The 13353-nt window shown below is 40.7% G+C and overlaps 1 long non-coding RNA gene across 1 annotated transcript; it reads right to left on the bottom strand.

The window, feature by feature from the left end:
* Positions 1 to 10570: 10570 nt before the first annotated feature.
* On the bottom strand, positions 10571 to 12673 carry LOC144332706 (uncharacterized). Its single transcript, XR_013400694.1, has 2 exons — positions 12367 to 12673; positions 10571 to 11505 (listed from the first exon to the last, which is right to left on the bottom strand). It is a non-coding gene; the product is annotated as an uncharacterized LOC144332706 (long non-coding RNA).
* Between the last annotated feature and the right edge of the window lie 680 nt (positions 12674 to 13353).

The raw sequence follows: 13353 nt of genomic DNA, 5'->3' as shown, positions 1-13353 counted from the left end.
AATAAAAAACCATAAATTTTTTATTAAATTTAGAAAGTATAGATTTTATTTCATAAAGCACATCATAAATGTTTAAATTGTGAATAGATCGATAAAGGTTAAGAGATAGGCCTAAAATCCCCGAGGGGCCAAGCAGGTCTACACCATTTATTGAAGCTGCCTTTCACTGAGTCACATGGTAAAGTGGCAGAGCTTTGGTGTTCTTGTCTGAAACATGTTACACCTACCCACCTACCATGTGGGATTTTGTGAGAATTATTGACAACTGATTTTAAAAAACACATCAACACAGGTATATGTGTAATATGTATCTACCCAGTGCAATGCCTGGCACATACTAGGTTATCTTATAAAGGTAAAGACAATTATTAGTATTACTTTGAGAAAATGTTTCTTTATGAATTGCATTATCAGTCTTTGATATTTACTGATGATGAACAAACATAATAAATATTCCAGAAGCACTCAGAATCTAGGGGTAAAGCTAATCAGGAAAGTAAACAATTTTAATAATATAAAATAAAAGCACAAAATATTTAAGTTATTGCTGGTATGTGTTTACAAAGAAAAGTTACCCAGCTCAGTGAAATTGTGTGTGTATGTGTGTTTATGTGTAAATTCCACCAGCTCCATCAGTACCATACTGTTTTAAGTACTTGGAATATTTTTTATTTTTTATTTGTAGTCAGAAAGTAAAAGTACTGATATTAGTAATAATACAATAGAATCAAAGACTAAAATGATCCAGTTGTCTACTCAGTAATCTTTAGCTTTAATCAGATGCTCACTATACTATATTAGGTCACTTTGGGCTAACTGTAAAAGAAAACAACAAACTTAAAAATATATGAAATGCTAGATGCACAGCATCAAAAACAGTGGCTAAAACATGAACTCTTCCGATAAAAGAAAAACAGATTTTGTCTAGAAGTTGAAGGGTTCCTATGGAGAAATGCAGAGATAGCTAAATTTATAGAGATTAGCATTAAAATATACAAAGTAAAAAGAATGTCACACATTTATAGAAATTTAATAGAAATGCAGCATATCATCAATTCCCTATATCAAGAAAAACGGTTTTTATATTCAACATTCTTTACCTAGATTTCCAGGAGAGTTAATAAGCCACTCAAGTCAGCATCAAAACCACATCCTCCACCTCCTGCAAAAGTTCCTTCTAATTTTTTTGCAAAATCACAATCAGTAAATCTTTCGGCTCAACATTAAAAATCAGTTTCTTGTCCAGGTGCAGTGGATCACACCTATAAACCCAGTGCTGTGAGAGGCCTAGGTGAGAGGATCACTTGAGGCCCAGAGTTCAAGATCAGAGTGGGCAACATAACAAGGTCCCTATCTCTACAAAAAATAATTTAAAAAAAAAAAAAGTCAGGCGTGGTGGTGCATGACTGTAGTCTAGTAATAGCTATTCTGGAGCCTGAAGTTGGGGATCACTCATGTCCAGGAATCTGAGGTTGCAGTGAGCTATGATGGCACCACTGCACTCAAAATGCAGATAAGTTTTTTTGATGTGCTGCTGGATTCAGTTTGCCATTATTTTATTGAGGATTTTTGCATCGATGTTCATCAAGGATATTGGCCTGAAGTTTTCTTTTATTGTTGTGTCTCTCCTCAGTTTTGGTATCAGGATGATGTTGACTTCATAAAATGAGTCAGGGAGGAGTCCCTGCTTTTCCATTGTTTGGAATAGTTTCAGAAGAAATGGTACCAGCTCCTCTTTGTACCTCTGGTAGAATTCAGCTGTGAATCTGCCTGGTTCTGAGCTTTTTTTGGTTGGTAGGTTCTTAATTACTGCCTCAATTTCAGAACTTGTTATTGGTCTCGTCTGAGATTTGACTTCTTCCTGGTTTAGTCTTAGGAAGCTATATGTGTCCAGGAATTTATCCATTTCTTCTAGATTTTCTAGTTTATTTGCATAGAGGTGTTTATGGTATTCTCTGACAGTATTTTGTATTTCTGTGGAGTCAGTGGTGATATCCCCTTTATCAGTTTTTATTGTGTCTATTTGATTCTTCTCTCTCTTATTCTTTACTAGTCTAGCTAGCAGTCCATTTTGTTAATCTTTTCAAAAAGCTGTCCCTGGATTCATTGATTTTTTGGAGGGTTTTTTGTGTCTTTATCTCCTTCGGTTCTGCTCTGATCTTAGTTATTTCTTGTCTTCTGCTGGCTTCTGGATTAGTTTGCTCTTGCCTCTCTAGCTCTTTTAATTGTGATGTTAGGGTGTCAATTTGAGATCTTTCTAGCATTCTGATGTAGGCATTTAGTACTATAAATTTCCCTCTTAATGCTGCTTTAGCTGTGTGACAGAGATTCTGGTATGTTGTCTCTTTGTTCTCATCAGTTTCAAAGAATTCCTTGATTTCTGACTCAATTTCATTATGTACCCAGGAGTCATTTGGGAGCAGGTTGTTCAATTGCCATGTAATTGTGTAGTTTTAAGTGAGTTTCTTAATCCTGAGTTTTAATTTTATTGTACTGTGGTCTGAGAGACTGTTTTTACGATTTCAGTTATTTTGCATTTGCTGAGGAGTGTTTTACTTCCAATTATGTGGTCAATTTTAGAATGAGTGCCATGTGGCACTGAGAAGAATGTATATTCTGTTGATCTGAGGTGGACAGTTATGTCGATGTCTATTAGGTCCACTTGATGCAGAGCTGAGTTCAAGTCCTGAATATCCTTATTAATTTTCTGTCTTGTTGATCTGTTTAACAGTGGGGTGTTAAAATCTTCTACTATTATTGTATGGGAGTCTAAGTCTCTTTTAGGTCTTTAAGAACTTGCTTTATGAATCTGGGTGCTCCTGTATTGGGTACATATATATTTAGAATAGTTAGCTCTTCTTGTTGCATTGATCCCTTACTGTTATGTAATGCCCTTCTTTGTCTTTTTTGGTATTTGTTGGTGTAACTTATGTTTTGTCAGAGAGTAGGATTGCAACCCCAGCTTTTTCTTTCTTTCTTTGGCTTTCCATTTGCTCAGTAAATTTTCCTCTACTCCTTTATTCTGAGACTATGTATGTCTTTGTAAGTGAGATGGGTATCGTGAATACAGCACCCCTATGGGTCTTGACTCTTTATCCAGTTTGCCAGTCTGTGTCTTTTAATTGGGGCACTTAGTTCATTTACATTTAAGGTTAGTATTGTTATATGTGAATTTGATCCTGTCATCATGATGCTATCTGGTTATTTTGCACACTTGATGCAGTTTCTTCATAGTGTCACTGGTCTTTATATTTTGGTGTGTTTTTGCAGTGGCTGGTACTGGTTTTTCCTTTCCACATGTAGTGCTTCTTCCAGGAGCTCTTGCAGGGAAGGGCTGCTGGTGATGAAATCCCTCAGCATTTGCTTGTCTGGAAAAAAATTTATTTCTCCTTCACTTATGAAGCTTAATTTGGCTGGATATGAAATTCTGGGTTGAAAATTCTTTTCTTTAAGAATGTTGAATATTGGCTCCCAATCTCTTCTGGCTGTAGAGTTTCTCCTGAGAGGTCCACTGGTAGTCTGATGGGCTTTGTAGGCAACCTGGCCTTTCTCTCTAGCTGCCCTTAACAGTTTTTACTTCATTTTGACCTTGGAGAATCTGATGATGATGTGTTGTAGGGTTGATCTTGTGGAGTATCTTAGTGGTGGTCTCTGTATTTCCTGAATTTGCACGTTGACTTGTCTTGCTAGGCTGGGGAAGTTCTCCTGGATAATATCTTGAAGTGTGTTTTCCAGCTTGTTCCCATTCCCCTTGTCTCCTTTAGGTATTCCAATCAATTACAGGTTCATTTGTTCTTTTTATGAAGTCCCATATTTCTTGGAGGCTTTGTTCATTCCTTTTCATTCTTTTTCCTCTAGTTTTGTCTGCATGCCTTATTTCAGCAAGGTGGTCTTCAAATTCTTACATCGTTTCTTCTGCTTGGTCAATTCAGCTATTTATACTTGTGTATGCTTCATGAAATTCTCATGCTGTGTTTTTCAGCTCCATCAGGTCATTTATGTTCCTCTCTAAACTGATTGTTCTAGTTATCAGTTCCTCTAACGTTTTATCAATGTTCTTAGTTTCTTTGCATTGGGATAGAATATGCTCTTTTAGCTCAGCATAGTTTTTTATTACCCATCTTCCGAAACCTACTTCTGTCAATTCGTCCATCTCAACTTCTGTCAAGTTCTGTGCCCTTGCTGGAGAGACGTTGTGATAATTTGGAGGAGAAGAGGCACTCTGACCTTTTGGGTTTTCAGCGTTTCTTCATTATTCTTTCTCATCTTCGTGAGTTTGTCTAGTTTCCATCTTTGAGGTTGCTAACCCTTGGATGGGGGTTTTTGTGGAGCCTTTTTTTGTAGTTGATGATGCTGTTGTTGTTGCTTTCTGTTTTTCTTTCAATGGTCAGGTCCCTCTTCTGTTGTGCTGCTGTGGTTTTCTGGGGATTCACTTCAGGCCCTATTCATCTGGTTCACTCCCACACCTGGAGATGTCATTCAAGAAGGCTGGAGAACAGCAAAGATGGATGCCTGCTCCTTACTCTGGTATCACTGACCTTGAGGGGCGCCAACCTGATGCCAGTAGGATTGCTCCTGTATAGGGTGTCTGACAACCCCTGTTGGAGGGTCTCACCCAGTTGGGTGGCGTAGGAAACAGGACTCATCACAGGGAACAGCACTTTGATTGTCCCTTGGTGGAGGGTATGTGCTTTACTGGTGGGAAACCCACTTCTCTGGGCTGCCCAGATTCCTCAGAACTACTAGGAGGAAACGCTAAGTCTGCTGGTCTGCAGGTACTGCAGCCATCCCTTCCCCTAGGGGCTCAGACCAAGGGAGATCCAGGTTCTGTCCCTAAGCCTCTGGCTGGAGTTATTGAAGTTCCTTCAGGGAAACCACACCCAGTGAGGAGGGATGAGTCATGGTCAGGCCTGAAGGCACTCTGGCCACAGTCTGCCATAGCTGGTGTGTTGTGCTGTGGGGGACACGTCTTGAGACCAAGTCTTCCAGCCTCCCTGGCTCCAGCAGGGGAAAAGCATGGTCTGGAGCTATAGAGATGAATGCTGCCCTTCCCCCACCCAGGAAGCTTTGCAAATTAGGCAGTTGTGAGTCCCAGTGCTGGCTGCTGCCCCTCCCTCAAGGAGTTCAAAGGACCTAGACAGCAGGCAGCTGCAGCTGTGGTGCTGGTTGACCCTCCCCACAGGAGCTCAGTAGGCTTAAGCAGATTCCAGCTGAGAGGCTATTGAGAATCTGCATGGCTCTGGGGTTGGGAAGCTAGGCCGCAGGGGCATAGGTTTGCGAGTGGGATCTTCTGATCCATGGGTTGCACAGTTACGTGGAAAAAGCATGGTTTCCGCGACTGGATAGCATGCTCACTCACCACATCCCTTGGTTTGGGGGTGGGGGCTCTCCTGCCCCATGTGGTTCTCAGATGGGCTGCCTCACCACACAGCTCTTCCTTCCTCTCTGTGGATCACGCCAGCCTCCTAATCAGTTCTGATGAGAGAACCTGGATGCCTTGCTTGCCGGTGAAGGAATCATATACTTTTTATAGTTCTTTTCCATGGGAGCCTATGATCACAGCTGTTTCTAGTTGGTCATCTTGGCCCTGCCCCTCCTAAATATTTACAATTAAAGGTCTCCTTGTTAAGCTTTCTTTTTTTTTTTTTGAGACAGAGTCTCGCTGTGCCGCCCAGGTTGGAGTGCAGTGGCGTGATCTTGGCTCACTGCAAGCTCCGCCTCCCGGGTTCATGCCATTCTCCTGCCTCAGCCTCCCGAGTAGCTGGGACTACAGGCGCCCGCCACCTCACCCGGCTAGTTTTTTTGTATTTTTTAGTAGAGACCGGGTTTCACCGTGTCAGCCAGGATGGTCTCGATCTCCTGACCTCATGATCCGCCCGTCTCGGCCTCCCAAAGTGCTGGGATTACAGGCTTGAGCCACCGCGCCTGGCCGTTAAGCTTTCTTTGATGCCAGCTTCAATTCCATTGCATTTTTTGCCAACCTCGGCCTTGATTCCCTGTTTTCTATCAGGATTGTCTTGAGATTTACCCAGTTGCCTGCAATTCCCAGGGCTCCATAACAGGTGCTCAGGAGTCTGGGGTACTGCAGGGGACTGGGAATTTGCTGGGCCTAACCAAGGCTGTTAGTCAGCGTGCGGCCCCACACTCAAGGTCCAGGAGGGAACGACGTTTGGTATCAGGACGCAAGCCACCTCCAGCCCAGGCAGCCCCCTCTAGATATTTTATAATGTGTTTTAACACTTTGGAAATAGATATGCCTTTGCTGCTCAGTTTTTTAAATTTTACTTTTATTTTTTACATTAAAAGGAAATATTTTTGTATAAATATACATAAGTACAACTATGTTTTCAATGTATATTTCTGTTAGTCTTAACTAACCTTAGACATTAAACCAGACCCTAATGATAGAAGTGTGAATGTAATCAACACAGTTCCAGCTTTCATGGAATTAATACCAAAGGGTGGCATGAGACAATTAGAAAACAGTTAAAACTATAACAACTAGAGCTAGTATCTACATAACTGAGGAGTCCAGCTCCAGGCCAAAATCCTATGTGTGATCTTTGAGGCTCAACCATAGGCAATTACAAAGACTTTACCTGGAAGGCCTTGAGAAGGAGAGCTGCCCTCCCATCTCCAGACTTCATGCACAGTCATCAATCACTTTGCGGTCTCTGGAAGGAGTTGCAGTCAGGGATTCAGGCTCCTCCAGCTGGCAATGCTCTTACACACATCACATTGCTAACCAGGAGCCTCCATTCAGAGGCCATGGCCTTTCCCAGGTGTCTCTGCTGAGACCACCTTATTTGGGGAGGCTTGAGAACACATTTTCCCACTCTGACTCACTATTCAGTACTTTCTCTTTCCTAGTCCTTCTCTCTCTCCTTCCTTAATCCCCAGCTACTATGTCCATCAGATGGCAGAAGCCATTTATTTGAGCCAGAGCATAAAGCCAAAAAGTCAAGCTCCAGGAGCCACATGCTTAATAGTTATGTTCCACCGACATTTGGTCATTCCAAGAGTGATGGGTGCCATGTAGAAAGTGTAACAGGAAAAAGTAAGCAGCATTACAGATAGTGGCCAAAGAATGGATCTCTCAGGATGGGACATTTTAGCTAAGATGTGAGCAACATGAAGTAACTAAGGCTGGGAACATATGGAAGAAGAATGTTCCAGGCGAAGGGAAGTACAAAATGCTCTAAAGCTAGAATGAGCCTGGTGTACTCTAGAAACAGAAGCTGGTGGGTAAGACTGCAGCCTGGGAGCACATGACATGGGAAGGAAAGATGGGAGATCCTCGATTACAGAGGGCCTTGAAGAACATGGTAAAGAGTTTGATTTTATTCTAAGTGTAATAGAAAGTCACTGGTAAGTTTAAACAGCGGGTGTCATGACACAATTTCTATTTATAACAAGATTACTTTGACTGCTGTGAGGAAATTGATGAAATATATATATATATATACACACACACACACACTGTAGGGACATCAATGAAATTGCCCAGGAAAGAGAAAAAGAAGGATACTCATATTAGGCAGAATAAATGCAACATTCATAGGCAAAGAGCCGAGAAATAAGCATGGGGAACTGAAGGAGACACAGCTCCGTTGGAATGGCTAAATTATTGGGTGCCTGCTGGAGAGTGACTAGTGGGAAGGCTGAGAAATTGATCAGCATCCATACAAACGTGACCCATGCTTTGATAAGGAGCTTGATCTCAGAACAATTAGAGCCCATTGATATTTAAAAGAAAAGTAAAAGTTTCTCACTTATGAAGTCAAATCTAGCTCCTATAAAGGCACAGAGAAATTAAAAACATATAAACATATAGATCATATATTTAGATACCCAGAGCTACCCGGAAGGCAATTCCTTATAAATTGGACATTGCCACCTCTGGCCCAGAATATCTAAAGTCACCCAAAACAGTAAGTAGATGAGCAGGTCTTCTCCATTCAGAGAACCATCTAATCCTGAGCTAGCCTGGCAGGATGTTAAGGATAGATGGGGTGTGTCATGCACCTGGCTGCCCTTAAGCTGAACATTTGGCTTTCCTGAGGCAAACGTCATACCCCTGGGCATACAGAATTTCACACTTATTCCCAATCCTTGCCATGTTTGCAAAGGCACTTTGATAAGGCCTCTATCTTGATTTCTCAATTATGTTTGCTTCCTCTACTGGGATAAAAGTCTTGTCACAAACTTCAGAAAAGGAGAAAGGACTCTGGCCCTGAATTTCCTTTCTGAGGGCTGAATTCTGCAGATAAAAATCCTCATTTTGTCTAAAGCCCTGTCTCAAAAACCACTGTGAAATCACAATGCTATCTCTGATTGCAAGTATCTCTTCACTGTCTACATACTCTATGTCTTAGTCCATTCGACAATTCGGGATGTTATTCCAAAATACCATAAACTGGGTAGCTTCTAAGCAAAAGAAATTTGTTTCTCACAATTCTGTAGGCTAAAGGCACTAACAAATTTAGTGTCTGTTGACGGCCTGTTTCCTGGTTCATAGATGATGCCTACTTGCTGGAACCTCACATAGTGGAAGGGGCTATCTTTCTCCCTGTGGCCTCTTTAATCCCATCTATGTGGGCAGAGCCCTCATGACCTAATAATTTCCCCAAAGCCCCACTTCCAAATACTATCAATTGGGAAATTAAGTTTCAACACATGAATTTCGAGGGGACAAACATTCAGACCATATCACTCATCACTTTGTACTCTTTAACCCCAAATCAACCTCTTTATACAGCCTTATGTTCCTATAAATATCCCCACTATTTCCTCTCTCCCCATGAGCTAACTGTAAGTCCAAGCATTTTAAACAGCAATGGCCCTCAGTCCATTACATTAAGCTGATAGCTTTAGAGAATTAAGTACTAAAAAAGGTCAAATCCTTTTCCCTTTAACCCAGAACTCATTCCATTTCCTGGTGGTTTGGGACTTTTTGATATCACAGACTTTATTTATTTTTGGCAACTACTTTATTTGGCATACTTAAAAATAAAACTATTATCTAACCATAAGAAAAAAAATAGACAAATATAATTAAGGGACATTGTGTAAAATATTAGTACTCTTCAAAACTGTCTAGATCATCAAAAATAATGAAAATCTCAGAAACTGGTCACGACCAAGAGGAGCCTCAGAAGACATGACAAATAACATAATGTGGTATCTTGGATGGGATCCTGGACCAGAAGAGGGACATTAAGGAAAAAAACTGGGGTGATCTAAATAAAGTGTGGAGTTCAAGAACAATTACCAATATTCGTTCATCAATTATGACAAATACACTATACTAGTATAAGATGTAAGTAGGAAAACTAGGTGTGACATATAGAAATTATACTAGCTTTGCAAAAATGCTGTAAATCTAAAACTGTTTTAAAATTGTTATTAAAAATAAACAACACAATTGACAATGATTCTATATTTTGCTTCATTCCAGAAATTATACTCTTTGTCATGGAATTTCTTGAATTTCATTTTTAAATTAAATTTAACTCCCTCTTTTCTTTTTAAGAGATAGAAAGATTTCCTTTTTCCTGAGCATTTTGATGAGGTTATTTAGGGTCAGGTTATCTATAAATATTACAACTGGTCTCATTTGGAGTTAAAAGGAGAACACCAAAACCCATTTTTGTTAATTATTTATTTCTAAAGCTACTGATTCTTTCTTTTGTATATTGATTTATATGAGCCAAGCAAACATCTTGACCACTTTATAAAGGTTTCATTATGTTTCCTTTCTATTTCTCCAAAATGCATCTTCTCAACTGACCCATTTTCTATCATCTAAACACTTGTAGAAAGAAGATAATGTCCTCATCTTCAGCAATGATGATAAAGGACCATATGGTAGACTTAGGGAAAATAGATGCTCCCCCACTTAGTAGCATTTTGACCTTGGACAAGCTCTGCAATTTAGTTTCCTCTATATTTCCTCTAAAGCAGAAATGATAGTAGTAACTAACACATATGTGTTATAATGATTAAATTAAATTCTATATTTAAAATGCCTAGCATAGGACCTACCACATAATAAGGTCACAGTAAATGGTAGTAGAGGGAGAAAAGAAGTACTATCTTTTTCTCACCCATCACAAGGTTCATGCTGAGCCCCCTATAACAAATGGCAGATTAACAAGGAAAAGTATACAAATTTATTTACTGTAAATTTTAGGTGACACAATAGCTGTCACTAGGAAATAAAGACCCAAAGAAACAGGGAAACATGGGTATTTTAATGCTATGGTTGATGACAAGTGGACAGTTATGGGAAGTATGATTGGACAAAGGAGGTATGATCTAATGGTAATAAACTGGGGAACTTTAACAATGTCTATTTTTCAGATTCTTCTTGGCACCTCTGTGTCTTCAAGGATAAGAATACTTCTTTTCATTGGGTACAGGAGCACCTCTAGAATGAAGGTTTTATGACCTGCTTCAGGGCGTTAGCAGCAGCAAATCTGTACCATTCTGCAGCAACCTCAATTCTTGCCTCCTCAGAAGAAATAATTTGATCAATGGGACATAAGGCAGAGTGAGAGACTGAGGCAAGTTTTAGAGCAGGAATGAAAGTTTATTAAAAAGTTTCAGGGCAAGAATGAAAGTGTGTCCAGAATTTATTCCTTCCAGTGGGTTCTTGGTCTCCTGACTTCAAGAATGAAGCCGTGAACCCTTGCAGTATTACAGTTCTTAAAGATGGTGTGTCCAGAGTTTTTTCTTTCAGATGTTCAGATGTGTCCAGAGTTTCTTCCTTCCAGTGGGTTTGTGCTCGCCCTGACTTCAGGAGTGAAGCTGCAGACCCTTGCGGTGAGCGTTACAGCTCATAAAGGTAGTGTGAACCCAAAAAGTGAACAGCAGCAAGATTTATTGTGAAGAGCAAAAGAACAAAGCTTCCATGGCATGGAAGGGGACCCAAACAGATTGCCGCTGCCGCTTGGGTGTCCAGCTTTTAGTCCCTTATTCGGCCCCACCCACATCCTGCTGATTGGTCCATTTTACAGAGTGCTGATTGGTCCACTTTACAGAGTGCTGATTGGTGCGTTTACAATCGTTTAGCTAGACACAGAGCACTGATTGGTGCAGTTACAATCCTTTAGCTAGACACAGAGCAGTGATTGGTGTGTTTTTACAGAGTGCTGATTGGTGCATTTACAATCCTTTAGTTAGACACAAAAGTTCTCCAAGTCCCCACCCAACCCAGAAGCCCAGCTGGCTTCGCCTCTCAAAAGGAAGTAAAGTACAGTTGGAAGAGGGCCAAGTGGGTGACTTGAGAGAGTCAAGTGCCTAGTTTGACCTTTGGCTTGGGGTTTTATATGGTGGCATGCATCCAGGGTCTTGTGTTACATCTTCCCAGATTCTTTCCTTGAGGTGGGCTGTCTGCATGCACAGTGGCCTGCCAGCACTTGGGAGGTACTACATGCATGGTGTGTTCACTGGAGTTGTGCACATGCTCACTTGAGGCGTTCTTCCCTTACCAGTTGAATGTCCCTAAAAGTTCATGTACCAGTTAAACCCTACACTTTTGCCTCTTAGTGTGCCTGCTTGAGCCCACTTGCCCAACCCCTGAGATCTTATCAGAAAGCTGCTGATCACTGATTTCAGGTTTCTTCAATCTATTTAGAGGCTGCCTTTCCTTAGTGCCAGCTGTGACCAACTTTTATTTTAGAGAGACAGTGTAACAACCACCTGGCCATTACCTGATGGTTGCCTTGACATTCCTGGTTGTGAAGGGGAGCCCTTTCTTGCCCTGTTCATATCTGCCCATTACCTACTCTAACAAGGGGAGAAGGGCAAGGGGAAGATGAGAGTGATCTTCCTGTTTCTGCTGTTTGCTCCAAAGCCAAGGTGGCATATTTTAGTGTAGTGTGTCCTGAACCCCATCAGTGGTTATTGTTTTTAGGGCTGTGACCTCCTATGAATCCATGTGTGACACAGAATGCAAACCACCTTAGGTGAAGCACATGAAATATATATAAATCTCTGTCAAGGTCTAGATATTCCTAAGACTGGGAATCAGAACAAAACGAGAAATTAGAGAGAAGACCAGGCAATGATGGTGATGCTGCAGAGCCCAGGACACATATGGAAGGGTAGAGCAGCTGGGCTTTTGCTAGGGCTTTATGTCTGTGCAATGCATGGGAGATACTCCTGGCTTAATATCTCTTCATATGTGTAAAGGGATTGCAAAAGTTTAAGGGAATTTCATTATTTTTGAGACTCTGTAGAGGCTAAAGCAAGTCTACTTTGGATGCTAATCCACCATGTTGGCTTCTGATTAACCCTAGTTCTGGGAGGGCCTCTAAGATTTCCAGTTTATCTATGGTTCCTTGTGTAATACTAGATACTTACCATAAATCCCGTTCTTAGGTCAAACAACCTTGAAGTTATCATACTTCAGTTGTCCTATACATCCCTTCTGAACAACCCCTTCCGTGTGTTAGATAAGTCCTGGTTCTGGGGGGTAATGGCATGGGGATCCACCATCTTGTCTCACCACTGCTGAAGACACAAATATAGCTCTTGTTTGTAAGTCTCTGTTAAGTGTTTTCTCCTAAGAAACTGGGTTTGTCTGCCTCTTTCTTCAGCCTCTCAGCTTCCTCAAACTTTGGCGTAGGTTTGAATAGACCTGCCCTCCTTGAAACAGACCTCCTCCCATAACTGGAAAAGAGAAAAACAAAAGAGAAACAAAATGTCACTATCGTGCATACTAGCTCTCTCGGGAGACCATGTGAAAAATAAATATTGTGTGGGATTATTCAGTAAATAAGTATTTGTTGAATAAATGTTGCAAAAGAGGCAACCAATGGTTTTTTTATGGAACGTTGCATTGAACATTTTATTGAACATTATATATGTGACATGCTTTCTGCATATCTCATCTTGTTTACTGTTCACTACAAATCAGAGGTAGATTTACATTGCCCTCATTTTTAAAAAATAGTACTTTTCTCATTTTTAGAGAGCTAAAGAGATTCAGTAGCATGTCCATTAGCAAGTCATTAAACTAGAAAAAGTGATTGGATGCCAAGTCTAACTCCAGATAGATATTGGAATACTTATTCATTGCACAGGTGCTATAGAAATATAATTGCATGCATGATAGAACTTCCGCCCTCAAGGAGCTTACAGTTCTCTGGGGAATACAGATGGAGTAAGTGACATGTAGGTGCTATGGGATCACACAGGCGAAACCCTCACTCGGAATTAAATATTTAGCCTTTATGGCACATACTGAGCCTTTTAAGCACATATAAGAAATGTACTTTGCTCAATATATGAGCAAAGCAATTATTGCAGTTAAAAACCTCCCTGACATGGGAGGTTTTTAGCTGCAAG

This window comes from Macaca mulatta, chromosome 11 (genome assembly GCF_049350105.2).
Source record: "Macaca mulatta isolate MMU2019108-1 chromosome 11, T2T-MMU8v2.0, whole genome shotgun sequence".
Lineage (NCBI taxonomy): Eukaryota > Metazoa > Chordata > Mammalia > Primates > Cercopithecidae > Macaca > Macaca mulatta.
This window is presented reverse-complemented; position numbering and strand designations above follow the sequence as displayed.